This window comes from Mustela nivalis, assembly GCF_964662115.1.
Source record: "Mustela nivalis genome assembly, chromosome: 2".
Lineage (NCBI taxonomy): Eukaryota > Metazoa > Chordata > Mammalia > Carnivora > Mustelidae > Mustela > Mustela nivalis.
The window spans coordinates 73,412,122-73,425,613 of record NC_139021.1 but is presented as its reverse complement, the minus strand read 5'-3'; the positions used below and the strand labels follow the sequence as shown (position 1 = coordinate 73,425,613).

The following is a 13,492-nucleotide window of genomic DNA, read 5'->3' as shown; positions in this document are numbered from 1 at the left end:
TATCTATCTATCTATAGATAGATAGATAAATATATATTTTTTTATATATTATTTTATTTTATTTTCCTCCTGTTTCTTCTTCCCCTGGTTTTGGGTCTCTTCCAATTTGGTTAGCATATATTTTTCTGGGGTGTTTGCCACCCTTTTTGTATTTTGTTCTCTCATTCATCTATTCTTATCTGGATAAAATGACAAGGCATAAAAACTGACCACAAGGAAAAAAAAAAACCATATGAGGCAGTACCAATGGCTAGGGACCTAATAAATACAGACATTAGTAATATGTCAGAACTAGAGTTCAGAATCACAATTATCAAGGCACTAGTTGAGCTCAAAAGAGCACATAAAATATTAGAGAATTCCTTTCTGGAGAAATAAAAGAACTAAAGCCTAACCAAGAAGAAATCAAAAAAGCTATTAATGAGGTACAATAAAAAATGGAGGCTCTTACTACTAGGATAAATGAGGCAGAAGAGAGAATTAGTGATATAGAAGACCAAATGACAGTGAATAAAGAAGCTAGGCAAAAAAAGAGACAAACAACTACTGGACCATGAGGGGAGAATTCAAGAGACAAGTGATATACCATAAAACAAAACAATATTAGAATAATTGGGATCCCAGAGGGGGAAGAAAGAGAGAGGGACAGAACATATATTGGAGAGAATTATTGTAGAGAATTTCTCTAATATGGCAAATGGAAAAAGCATCAAAATCCAGAAGGCACAGAGAATCCCCCTCAAAATCAATAAAAATAGGTCCACACCCCATCATCTAATAGTAAAACTTACAAGTCTCAATGACAAAAAAAAAAAAAAAATCCTGAAAGCAGCTTGGGACAAGAGGTCTGTAACATACAATGTTAGAAATATTAGATTGGAGCAGACCTATCCACAGAGACCTGGAAGGCCAGAAAGGACTAGCATGATAGATTCAGAGCACTAAACAAGAAAAATATGCAGCCAAGAATACTATATCCAGCTAGGCTGTCATTGAAAATAGAAGGAGAGGGGGCACCTGGGTGGCTCAGTGGGTTAAAGCCTCTGCTTTCGGCTCAGGTCATGATCTCATGGTCCTGGGATCGAGCCCCACACTGGGCTCTCTGCTCAGTGGGGAGCCTCTAGCTCTGCCTGCTGCTCTGCCTGCTTGTGATCTCTCTCTCTCTCTCTGTGTCCAATACATAAATTTAAAAAAAAAAAATTGGAGAGATCAAAAGCTTCCAGGACAAAAAAAAAAAAAAAACCTAACCTAACCTAAACTAAACTAAACTAAAAGAATTTGTAAACACCAAACCAGCCCTACAGGAAATACTGAAAAGGGGTCCTCTAAACAAAGACAGCCTAAAAGTAACAAACCAGAATGGAACACAGACAATATCCAGTAACAGTCACCTTACAGGCAATACAATGGCACTAAATTCATATCTTTCAATAGTTACCCTGAATGTAAATGGGCTAAATCCCCCAATCAAAAGACACAGGGCATCAGAATGGATTAAAAAAAGCAAGACCCATCGATATGCTGTCTGCAAGAAATTCATCATAGACCCAAAGACACCTCCAGATTTAAAGTGAGGGAGTGGAAAACAACTTACTATACTAATAGACATCAAAAGAAAGCTGGGGTGGCAATCCTTTTATCAGGTAAATTAGATTTTCTAAATTATTTTTATTAACATATAATGTATTATTTGCCCCAGGGGTAAAGGTCTGTTAATCATCAGGCTTACATATTTCACAGCATTCACCATAGCACATAACCTCCCCAGTGTCCATTACCCAGCCACCCTATGCCTCCCCCTCACCCCACAGCAATCCTCAGTTTATTTTGTGAGATTAAGAGTCTTTTATGTTTTGTCTCCCTCCTGACCCCATGACAAATTAGATTTTAAGCCAAAGACTATAATGAGATGAGGAAGGACACTATATCATACTTAAATGGTCTGTCCAACAAGATCTAACAATTTTTTTTAAGGTCAACAATTTTAGATATGATATACCCCTAACATGGGAGCAGCCAATTATATAAGCAAATAAATAACAAAATCGAAGAAACACATCAACAATAACAGAATAACAGTAGGGGACTTTAACACCCCCCTCAATGAAATGGACAGATCATCTAAGCAAAAGATCAACAAGGAAATAAAGACTTTAAATGACACACTGGACCAGATGGACATCACAGGTATATTTAGAATATTTCATCCCAAAGCAACAGAATACACATTCTTCTCTAGTGCACATGGAACATTCTCCAGAATAGATCACATCCTGGGTCACAAACCAGGTCTCAATTAGTACCAAAAGATTGGGATCATTTCCTGCATATTTTCAGACCACAATGCTCTGAAACTAGAACTCAATCACAAGAAAAAAGTTGGAAAAAACTCAAATGCATGAAGAGCATCCTACTAAATGCTAAAGAGCATCCTACTAAAGAATGAATGGGTCAACAAGGAAATTAAAGAAGAATTAAAAAGAATATATGGAAACAAATGAAAATTTAAACACAACTGTTCAAACTCTTTGGACACAGCTAAAGCGGTCCTGAGAGGAAAGTATATAGCAATATAAGCCTTTCTCAAGAAATAAAAAAGGTCTCAAATACACAACCTAACCCTACACCTAAATGAGGTAGAGAAAGAACAGCAAAGAAAGCCTAAACCCAGCAGAAGAAGAGAAATAATAAAGATCAGAGCAGAAATCAATGAAATAGAAACCAAAAGAACAGTAGAATAAATCAATGGAACTAGGAGCTGCTTCTTAAAAGAATTAATAAGATTGATAAACCCCTGGCCAGACTTATCCAAAAGAAAAGAGAAAGGACCCAAATAAATAAAATCATGAATGAAAGAAGAGAGATCACAACCAACACCAAAGAAATACAAACAATTATAAAAACATATTACGAGCAACTATACTCCAGCAAATTTGACAATCTGAAAGAAATGGATGCATTCCTAGAGACATATAAACTACCAAAACTGAACCAGGAAGAAATATAAAACCTGAACCAGGAAGAAATAGTAAGGAGATTGAAACAGTAATCAAAAATCTCCCAACAAAGGACCAGGGCCAGGTGGCTTCCCAGGGGAATTCTACCAAACTTTTAAAGAAGAATTAATACCTATTCTCCTGAAACTGTTCCAAAAAATAGAAATGGAAGGAAAACTCCCAAATTCATTTTATGAAGCCAGCATTACCTGATCCTAAAACCAGGCAAAGACCCCATCAAAAAGGAGAATTATAGACCAATAGCCTTGATGAACATGAATGCAAAGATTCTCACCAAAATACTAGCCAATAGGACCCAGTGGTACATTAAAAGGATTATTCACCATGGCCAAGTGGGATTTATTCCTGGGCTGCAAAGTTGGTTCAACATCCACAAATCAATCAGTGTGATATAATACATTAACAAAAGAAAGAACAAGAACCATATGATACTCTCAGTAGATGGTGAAAAAGCATCCTTTCTTCATCAAAACTCTTTAGAGTGTAGGGATAGAGGGTACATTCCTCAATATCATCAAAGCCACCTATGAAAAACCCACAGTGAATATCATTGTCAATGGGGAGAAACTGAGAGCTTTTCCCCTAAGTTCAGGAACACGGCAGGGATGTCCACTATCACCACTGCTATTCAGCATAGTAATAGAAGTCCTAGCCTCGGCAATCAGACAACAAAAAGAAATTAAAGGCATCTGAATCAGCAAAGAAGTCAAACTCTCACTCTTTGCAGATAATATGATACTTTATGTGGAAAAACCCAAGACTCCACTCCAAAACTGCTAGAACTTATACAGGAATTCAGTAAAATGTAAGGAAATAAAATCGATGCACAGAAATCAGTTGTATTTCTATACACCATCAGCAAGACAGAAGAAAAAGAAGGAGTCGATCCCATTTACAATTGCAACCAACACCATAAGATACCTAGGAATAAACCTTACCAAAGAGACAAAGAATCTGTACTCAGAAAACAATGAAGTACTTGTGAAATTGATTGAGGAAGACACAAATAAATAGAAAAACATCCAATGCTCATGGATTGGAAGAACAGATATTGTGAAAATGTATATGCTACCTAAAGCAATCTATACATTTAGCATAATCCCTATCAAAATGCCAACAATTTTTTTAAAAGAAATCGAACAAATAATCCTAAAATTTATATGGAACCAGAAAAGACCCCAAATAGCCAGAGGAATGTTGAAAAAGAAAGCCAAAGTTGGTGGCATCACAATTCCAGACTTCAAGCTCTATTACAAAGCTATAATCATGAAGATAGTATGGTACTGACACAAAAACAGACACATAAATCAATGGATGAGAATAGAGAGCCCAAAAATGGACCCTCAACTCTATGGTCAACTTATCTTTGACAAGGCAGGAAAGGATGTCCAATGGAAAAAAGACAGTCTCTTCAACAAATGGTGTTGGGAAAACTGGATAGCCACATGCAAAAGAATGAAACTGGACCATTTTCTTACACCACACAAAAAAATACACTCCAAATGGATGAAAGACCTCAATGTGACAGGAATCCATCAAAATCCTTGAGGAGAACACAGGCAGCAACCTCTTTGACCTCAGTCACAGCAACTTCTTCCTAGAAATATCACCAAAGGCAAGGGGAACAAGGGCAAAAATGAACTACTGAGACTTCATCAAAATACAAAGCTTTTGCACAGCAAAGTAAATAGTCAACAAAACCAAAAGACAACTGAAAGAATGGGAGAAGATATTCTCAAATGACATATCAGATAAAGGGCTAGTATCCAAAATTTATAAAGAACTTATCAAACTCAACACCCAATGAATAAATAATCCAATGAAGAAATGGGCAGAAGACATGAACAGACATTTCTGTAAAGAAGACATCCAGATGGCCAACAGACACATGAAAAAGTGCTCACTATCACTCAGCATCAGGGAAATACAAATCAAAACCACAGTGAGATACCACCCCACACTCCCCCATTAGTCAGAATGGCTAAAATTAACAAGTCCGGAAACGACAGGTGTTGGCAAGGATGTGGAGAAAGGGGAACCCTCCTACACTGTTGGTGGGAATGCAAGCTGGTGCAGCCACTCTGGAAAAGAGGATGGAGATTCCTCAAAAAGTTGAAAACAGAGCTACCCAATGACCCAGAAATCACGCTACTGGGTATTTATCCTAAAGATTCAAATGTAGTGATCTGAAGGGGCATGTGCACCCCAATGTTTATAGCAGCAATGTCCACAATAGCCAAACTATGGAAAGAACCTGGATGTCCATCAACAGATGAATGGATAAAGAAGATGTGGTATGTATGTATGTATGTATGTATATATATATATATATATATATATATATATATATATATATATAGGAATACTATGCAGCCATCAAAAGAAATGAAATCTTCCCATTTGCAACAACGTTGATGGACCTAAAGGGTATTATGTTGAGCCAAATAAGTCAGTCAGAGAAAGACAATTATCATATGATCTCTCTGATACGGGGAATTTGAGAGGCAGGGCGGGGGTGTTTTGGTGGGTAGGGAAGGATAAAATGAAACAAGATGAAACCAGGGAGGGAGACAAACCATAAGAGACTCTTAATCTCATGAAACAAACTGAGGGGTGATGGGGGGTGACGCAGAGGGACAGGGTGGCTGGGTGATGGACACTGGGGAGGGTATGTGCTACGGTGAGTGCTGTGAATTGTGTAAGCCTGATGATTCACAGACCTGTACCCTTAGGGCAAAGAATGCATTATATGTTAATAAAAACAAACAAACAAACAAACAAAAAACACTTCTCCATCAGAAACATGGACAAAAGAGGGTATAAGCTCCCTGAAGACAGCTTCCAGTAGCCTTATGCTCTGTACCCCCCTGAATTCAGGATAGTGCCTGGCCCAAAGCCCCCTTAACAACAACAACAACAATAATAATAACAATAACAACAACAACAACAAAACAAAAGAACAGGCAAATTTCTAGAAATATATATCCTACTACAACTGTTTTGAGAAGTCAAATGGCTTCATCTTTTCAAATGGAATCAGAACCTTAAAATCTCTTCACCAAGGTAATAACAAACCTAGATAATTTTATAGGTGAATTCTACCACATTTTCAAATAATCAGATGTTCCAATCTTATTGAAATTCCACCAGTGACTAGAAAAAGGAATACTCCCCAATTTAGCCAGTGAAGTTACTATATAATGTTGATATCCAAACAAGACAAAGATAGTACAAAGAAAAATTACAGACCCACCTCACCCATGAACATAGATGTAAAAATGTAAACAAAACATTAGCAAACCAAAATTAGCAGTATAAAAAAAGGTAATACATCATGATCAGACTGGGTTTATACAGAATGCAAAACCTATGAAATATATAATTTACCACATTAACAGATTATAAGAGAAAAAAACTATATGATAATTACTGGGATTAGACTAAAAAGGTTCATATCCTGGTTTACCATTTACTAACTGCAAGACCTTGGGTAAGCTACTTAATGCTGATGATTATCAATTTTCTCATCAATAAAATGAAGGAACCATCAATATCTACCTCTGAGTCCTATTTTGAGAATTTGTAAAGATGATCTGTGTCGAATGCACTGTATCTGCTCTGTAAACACCGGCTACATGTCTTTATTTCTCTTGGTACCATCTACAAGAACATCCACCCGTCTTCCTCCTCCCCTCTATTCAAACCAGACCCAGGCTCAAAGGCCAACTCCAGTTCCTCTTCTTTCAAAAAGCCTTTACCATTACTCCCTTTAGCCTTCATTTATCTAGCTCTTCTACACAGGACAATAGTTCTTAAACTTCTGAAGGAGGGGTAGAGAGTCACAGATGTCTTAGAGAATCTAATGGAGGATAAAAAAGATCTATTCACAAAACTGCACATGCACACACATTTGCCTAAAACATAAGGGGATTCCTGTCCTCTGAAGCTGATTAATAGAACTGCAATTAAGAACTACTGTCTTGGGGCACCTGGATGGCTCAGTGGGTTAAAGCCTCAGCCTTCGGCTCAGGTCATGATCCCAGGGTCCTCGGATTGAGCCCCGCATCGGGCTCTCTGCTCAGTGGGGAGACTGCTTCCTCCTCTCTCTCTCTGCCTGCCACTCTGCCTACTTGTGATCTGTCAAATAAATAAATAAAAACCTTAAAAAAAAAAAAAAGAACTACTGTCTTGGGGACACCTGGATCCTTGGGTACACAGTGGGTTAAGCATCTGCCTTTTAGGCCCTGATCGCAGGTTCCAGGGATAGAGTCCCAAGTCAGGGTCCTTGCTCAGCAGGGAGCCTGCTTCACCCTCTGCCTGCTATTCTTCCTGCTTGTGCTCATTCACATGCTCTCTCTTGCTCTCTGACAAATAAATAAAACCTTTGGGGGAAAAAAGGAAAAGGAAAAGGAAAAGGAACCTCAGTCTTCAAGTGTATGCTTCACCATCACCCACTCTTTCTACATGAGACCATCTTAACAAAAAGCACAGGATGCTGCATGGAGCTAGAAGCAGCAGGAGAAGCTAGTGAAGCTCAATTCACAGATAAGGAAACAGAACACAAAAAGGTGACATGACTTACCAAAGCCATCCACAAGTACAGAGTAGCAGAGATGGAGCCAGAACCTGTCTCCTGACTCTCTCAAAGTTTCTCTGCAAAAGTGTGTTTGAATAATTTATCTCCAACTCACAGAACTCTAAAACTGAGAAATAATGTTAGCTCCTTTTTGAGATGGAGCAATGATCCCTTGGGGAATCCATCCCCAGGTAATCGGGTATTCAGGTAATCAGAAATTACTAAGACTTATTCTCAGAATGATAGTTACTAAACATACTAGCAACATAATTATGTCTTATTCTACTTTACCTTCCTTGTATTGAAAAGTTCTCACTAGCTTTATCTGAAGCAACACCAAACCAGGAAACTCAAAACTGCCCCAATTTTATTATGTGAGGGGAGTTTACTTTGAAGCTTTTTAAAAAAACTCTTCTACAACTGTAACAATAAAAGAACATCATAAGCCCTAGATCTTGGGCCCAGATAGACACAAATAAAGCCAATCTATGATCTTTCATTTTCATAAATAAATCTTCTATCTTCTTTCCTAGGAGACATTTTTCCAGAACAGCTAACAAATAGTAAAATGTATTAATCTTGCTCTACCTACCTTTCAATTCTCAAAGAAGTTTAATGGTAAGAGGAAAAAAACAGAAAGAAAAAAAAAGAAAGAAAAGCATCATGAGTAACTTACAGAACACAATAATCCACCTCCACATTATTAAACACTGATTAGCACTTGTGTAGTCAGTCTCCCTATGCACACGAGGAGCTGTTTCACTCTGTGGAGTCATACAACCAACCTGGAAATGAGACAATGACTCAGGAAGAGGGGGAGGTTTGTAAAATGGGATATATTGGAAATTATAGGAAAAACAATATTGGAGCATCTGAAGAGCACAGGTTTTTAACAAACGTATCTTAGAGATGAATGGTAAAGGCCACCTATTCAAAACCTTTAATTTTCCAGGTGAGTAAACTGAAGCCTGAAGCCTGAAACCTAAAAGGCCTCACCTCTAAAATCCATAGGCTTTCCAGAGAAGGGAACCTGGGACCCACAATAAGAAGTCAGCTTGCCCAGCTATCTTGGGTAATGAGACAAGTACGATGAATACTGGAAAATTCCAGGAACATTATTTATACGTTCTAAATTCTAAATAATAAGTCTGTCTTGGGCTTTGGGGAAAAGTATACCACAGGCACTGGATCTTCTGCATTACCAAGTGGCTCACAGGGTCCTAGATGAGGCTGTAGTGCACTTCTGGATGCTGTCAAGGACAGTGTCACACTACTTGCCACAAAACAAGTCTTTTTTTTCCTTTGCTATCTTTCTTTAACAAGGAAAAACACCTAGAAAAATTGTAGGTTACAGCATTTTCCCTATATGTGGTTATATTTTTAGTGTTTATATCCATTGTTTTTATTTTTCATAGATCATAGTCTAAAAACAATGGGGTTAACAATGTTCAGAAATAATTCTAAGTAAAGAGGGACCAAGAGGGACCCAAAAGGGGTCCAGTCAGTTAAGCATCTGGGATCCAGCCCCACATCGAGCTCCATTATCAGGCTCCTCTCCTGCTTTTTTCCCTCTCCCTCTGCCTGCTGTTCCCCCTGCTTGTGCTCTCTCTCCCTTTCTTTTTCAAATAAATAAAATCCTAAAAAAAAAAAAAAAGTAAGGACCAAGAATTAATGTTTATTTGGCATAACAATAACTTCATTATGTACTCTTGATATTGCTTATGTGGGAAATTAAGCAGAAAAATTTTATTGGCAGATTAATATATGTTCATACATGGGTTATAATTGCAAAGACAAATTGAAATCTGCATGACAATGAAGTTATTTTCCTTAGGGGAAAGGAACTGAGGACTCAACTGCCTAATCTGGAGTAAATCTAAAGTTTTATGAAAACTGTTCAGACTCTATTAATTAAGAAAAACACAAAAAGATTTCTTGCTCAATGCAATTTTACTTTCGTAAGTTAAAATATAATTTAAAAATATTTTTAAAAATAAATAGAACTAAATTCTGTTGTTAGATTCTTTGAGTACAAATATCCCTAAAGTTCTGGAACTTCGGTTTTCTCTTTTAAATCAATCTTTCATTCTTACGTCACACCTCTTATACAGGTAAAGTCTAGAGCCAAACACAAATCTTATTCCCTTGGGATTTAGTGAAGTCTTATGAAGGAAAACCATCAGCCAGTGGTGCTTACATATCTTACAGGTAGTCATAAGATTCTGGAAAATGACGCTTTCTTGGCAAACTGCGTTTGCTAATTTCTGAAAAACAGAAACTGTTATATATTTCATAGACAGCAAATCAACTTAGTTCTAAAATGCTACCATCATTTTTATTATCCTCAAATCCAAAGTTCCCACTAGACAAATGTACAATGTTTAATTATTATTCTATCTGCTTTTATACTATCTATACAAAATCTTGATGCTTTATCTTCTCTTCATTTGTAAAACAAAACAATGGATTTTTATATAGGTTTCTGACTAAAACCACAGCATATGAATACACAGATTTTTGTCTATGATTGAGAAATTTTCAAAATTAAATTTTCCCTTCAAGTACTTCCAAATTAAAATAATAAATCAGTAAAAATTAACCATGTGGAAAAAATGTAAGCATTTGAAGGGCCCCTTTCTGCTATTTTACCAAATTACTGGCACATTGAACTTCCTAGACAAAAATACTCAAAATAACCATGTTCACAGCAGGATTAAAGATTGAATCATCCCTAATAATTTCCGCTACAAAAAGAGGCAACTGAGAATCATTTAGAAAGTAAATCTAAGTTAATGCACCATCAAAAAAATGAAAAAAAAAATGCTTACAAAAATGTTTTGCTGAACAAAGTAGTTATGTTTTGGGGGAACATAAAAGTATAATTTTGTGCCTTCAACCTTCTAGCCCCTACCTGTACAGAAAAAAAATCTCAGTATAAGTTCACTTTTTTTTTTTAAAGATTTTATTTATTTTATTTGACAGACAGAGATTACAAGTAGGCAGAGAGACAGGCAGAGAGAGAGAGAGGAGGAAGCAGGTTCCCTGCTGAGCAGAGAGCCCAACTCGGGACTCGATCCCAGGACCCTGAGATCATGACCTGAGCCGAAGGCAGCGGCTTAACCCACTGAGCCACCCAGGCGCCCCTATAAGTTCACTTTTGTTACTGAAATCCTTCTCAGTAGGTGCTAAAAAAACATAATTGTTGATTCTTCTGTCTTGTGCCTTATTTTTGCCTTTCTTAAAGAATGTTCTCAGCTACCTCTAGAAAGGTAGTTAAGATAGAAAGATAGGAGTGGGAAAGAAATATTTAGAAACCAAACATAAGGAGCCCTATCATGCCAAGGAGTAAAGAGTTATTTGGGGCCAGATCATGACCATCCAAGACCAAGAATAATCATTGTTTTTGTTAAGTAGAGAAGGGAGTTTATGACAAGAGTGATTTTGCCAGATCAGGGGAAGCAAATCCTCTGGACTGACTTAAAGAGAAAATGCAAGGAAGGAACCATGAAGATGCTTCTAGAATAGTTCCCAGGATCCTGGCTGGAAATAGGTAGCAGCAGTCAAGCTGGGTAATTTAAGAAAGATCAAAAAAGGGACTATTACAAAGATGTGAGCGTGGTTTAAGGAAACTCACAAAGAGTAGTAACACAACAGCAAAAGCCATACCAAACCCCAGGCCTGCAAGAACCAGGGGAGCAATTAGAGGAACTAAGAGCTGCCTGATTGGAGCTACAGTCTTTTAGAGGAACCAGCCAACCCATGGCAATCTACACAAAGGGCTAGGGGCACACATGCCCTCACCTTAAACTCTTAATTCTTTACCGTCTGATCTCTGTCATTACTTCCTGCTAACCACATCCAGCTGGAAGCCAAATAGCAGAGTAGAGAGAGGAGCTGGAGAAATAGATGGAAAAGACCCAGTCCAGGGAAAAGATAGTGGCAGTGGGAATGAAAAGATACAAGAACAAATTTAACAGAACTTTTAGACTGATTGGATTAGGAGTTAAGAAAAGCTGGAGCACCTGGGTGGCTCAGTGGGTTAAGCCTCTGCCTTCAGTTCAGGTCATGATCTCAGGGTCCTGGGGTCAAGCCCCAGGCTTGATCTGCTCAGCAAGGAGCCTACTTCCCCCTCTCTCTCTGCCTGCCTCTCTGCCTACTTCTGATCTCTCTTTCCCTGTCAAATGGGTAAATAAAATCTTTAAAAAAAAAAGCCAAGGATGACATCATAGTTTCAGGCCTGAGTAGCCAGACTAGAATGATGATAACATCAACTAAGACTGTTTTTACTAACCATTGTACTCCCAATGTCCAGCACAGTACCTTGAGCATGAAAGGTTTTCCATAAACTTTTGTTGGGGAAAAAAATGTAAATGGATGGATGATGGAAGAAAGAAAGCAAATTTTCAGGAAAAGTACATGTAATGTCGTCTTACATATACTGACTTTAGATTATTGTGAAAGAGCCCACCAAGTGGTTAGAGATTTCAGTCTGGACCTCTGAAAAGGAAAGGAATAAAGATGTACCTCTAAGAGGCAACTACACAAAAGTGGCAGCTGATAACAATGAGCGTGGATGAAATGGCATAGAACTGGGTATAAAGACAAAAGCAGAGTCTCATGACCAAACTTGGGATCTAACTGCCTTATGGGACAAAAGAAGGTAGGGAAACCAACAAAGAGAAAAGACAAAGGGGAAAAAAAAAAAAAAAGAAGATGTACAATCATTTCCTGTACTGTTAAAATATATTCACATATATTTGCATATCTTTGGTAGGCTTCCTTTTTCTTGACACTCCAAATCCTGCCTCACATAAGGATAATACAAATGCAAGCTAGAGACCACCACTCACCTACTTCCCTAAGAGTTTTTTTAAGCCACAAATCCCAATCTTACTAATCTCATTCACCTTGAATCTAACAGCCAACATTAATCCTTTTTTGAATTTAGAAAAGTCTATTTAATAGGTTTACTAGTTCAAACAGCTATGTATTGAATACCAACTATATATCCAGAATTATCATAGCCAAAGTAGAAGTAAAAGTCAGTCTTCCATCATAAGGAAATTAAAATTGACTTGGACTGTAAAAAACTATCCAGCCAGCATTAAACAATTAGAGTTCAATTAAGAACTGACATATGATTCAAACCAAATATCATTTCACACAGTGAGGATTCATTGTTTACCGTTTAACACCTGTTGACATTTACTTCTTTTTTCCCCTAACTCTGAAGACTGAAAGAGAAGCGAAAACCTACAAATGCGTCCTTCCTGTCAAAAGCCCAATCATGCCATATTGTAAATTTCTCTTAACCTTTCCTTCTTCCTTACTGTTCCACACAGTCTCAATAATCTTTGTTTCTAATTTTTGGAATATGTCAATCATTCAAATGTTGCTGAATGAATGAGATGTTAAGCCAAGCCCAGAATAACCATGTCAATGTCTGGAACACTCCCAAATCACAAAAACTTTTAGTGGTCAAGGCGAGGTTCAAGACAGTTACCTAATACGGCCTTTGACTTAGCCTTGACCCCACAATATGAGTGGTATTAAAGATTTGGTACTGAGTACACAGAGAGAAAACCCCTGCAAATCCTAAAATGTTTTTTGTTTGTTTATGCGGCTCTAATCATAACTGCCACCTAAAATGCTTTTAGAAAAGAGGACAAAAGAAGATTGTAGTAGACTGTCTGATGCATAAAATGTGCTCACTAAATGTGTGATAAGCAAATGAACAAAGGGAAGCTGAGGAAAGATAGTGAGCTCCAGAAACCAAACTCAGGGGGCAGGTTCAGTAGATGGGACTGTGCCTAACGCCCTTGCTAGCTGAAACTCGACAGAATCTATTTCCTAATGGCAATTATGTCCATTTCCATGGGTAATTTTCCAGCATAACCCC

General features: G+C 37.6%; 1 protein-coding gene across 1 annotated transcript in view; it reads right to left on the bottom strand.

The window, feature by feature from the left end:
• The window catches only part of CRH (corticotropin releasing hormone), a 189,697-nt gene that overhangs the window by 174,863 nt on the left and 1,342 nt on the right, over positions 1 to 13,492 (bottom strand). The gene's annotated exons all lie outside the window — the stretch shown is intronic.